We start from the raw sequence: 1,657 nt of genomic DNA on the forward strand, positions 1-1,657 counted from the left end.
CTTTTTCTCTTTATTACTGTTTTGTCATCTTTTGTTAAACTGTTGTATTCTTATTAGAAACAAAATTTATATTCCTATATTCCAATTCAAGGCGAAGTTTATTGGAAATTGAAAAATAAATTTTTTTTTTCGTAATTTTCGCCTCACGATCTTGATGTATGTAAAGTTATATAGTTATAACTTATTTCGTAACTCACAAAAACAGCAGAAACTTCAATACTAACCCATCAATCTATACAAAACGTTAGACGAATGTAAAGAGAAGAGATAAGTGAAATTAGTGCGATGCGCGTACCGCAGTAGATTTGTTTTTAATCTTGTTAGTTTTAATATGTTAAGCTTATCATGTTCAACATCCACGTGTTATAGTCTTAGCGCATTTATAGTCGTAATCTACCTTGAGATAACATCCTGCAAAAGCAAAACATATATTTATACAGTATTTCTGAAGTAGTAACTATTTATGCATAAACTTTTTTTTACATGGTAGGACCGTTTAATTAAAAAAAAAAAAAACCATTTCCCTTAAACAGCAATGCTTGGCATAAAGGCTAGATTTATTTTTCTTTAACTTAATTTTTTATCAGACTACGATGAAATAATGAACTTATTTTAGACGAATCTCATCGATATAAGGGAATAAATTATTGTGTTTTGGTACAGATTATATTACAAAATATATCTTGGATCGGATCTAAACGGATTACTAAGCTATCTACTATCTTGACTATCTTGATATGGCAAGAAGGTATATAAATGGAGACAGTCTGCCGTGCTTGGCTAGTCTTGAAGATGACTTCTTTCATCTTCGCAGTTATCGTTTTTGTCTTGGTGTTTCATGTATGTCCCAACGGATGTGAAAGACCTAACATCGTTTTTATAGTAGCGGACGATTTGGTATGGATTAAGAGATTCAGTATGTATGGATGATTTATATGTAATAATAGATATAGCATGGTATGAGCAACAGATAAAAAACCCTTGCATCATTTTTATTCAAATATTTAGAAACGATAAATCAATCATAAAAAAAAAATAAATGGGTCAAAGACATATGAAATATTTCGAAATAACACATCAAGAGACTTAAATCAAAACATATCTTTTAAAATATCAATCAAAACCTCTTTAGGACCATATTATTTAAAATAAAACTCATAATAATAAGTTTTATTCTATACATATATATGTTGCTCACATTTTTGCAACGTTTCGGCCTTTTCCAGTGGCCATTTCAAAAATCTTCATCCCAGTCACATTATTAAAATTATATGTCATTAGTACTACTACTGGAAATATTGCTATAAGTTGGTAAAATAACCTAAACCTTTTAACTGTGTTTTTTAAAGAAGAATAATGTTTGTTATACTGATAAATGTATTTTAGATGTAAAAGCCTCTCCAAAAAAAAATGATTCACAAGTGAAGGCTACGCACGTGGGATTAGTAATTTCAATGAACTCTTTTTTAATGATACAAGATAAAAAAATTAATAGATGCAAATCTGAGAGTTCTTGCCAATGTGTCCTAGGAGCAGAGAAAAAAATATTTTAAATAATTTTAGAAATTTTATATCTTATCCTAGGCCACCTTTTCTCTGTATGTATTTAACGGTTATTTAAATTACCGTCGATTTGTTTTTTTTCACAGAATACTAA

At 28.8% G+C, this 1,657-nt stretch overlaps 1 protein-coding gene across 1 annotated transcript in view; it reads left to right on the forward strand.

Annotated features, from left to right (window-relative positions):
• Nucleotides 1-803: 803 nt before the first annotated feature.
• Nucleotides 804-1,657, forward strand: part of LOC106681682 (arylsulfatase B) — a gene marked incomplete in the record, with an annotated part of 8,267 nt that continues 7,413 nt past the window's right edge. The window contains 1 exon segment of the mRNA XM_024361197.2: nucleotides 804-897.

Source organism: Halyomorpha halys, unplaced genomic scaffold, assembly GCF_000696795.3.
Source record: "Halyomorpha halys isolate HHAL.00 unplaced genomic scaffold, Hhal_1.1 Scaffold359.1, whole genome shotgun sequence".
NCBI lineage: Eukaryota > Metazoa > Arthropoda > Insecta > Hemiptera > Pentatomidae > Halyomorpha > Halyomorpha halys.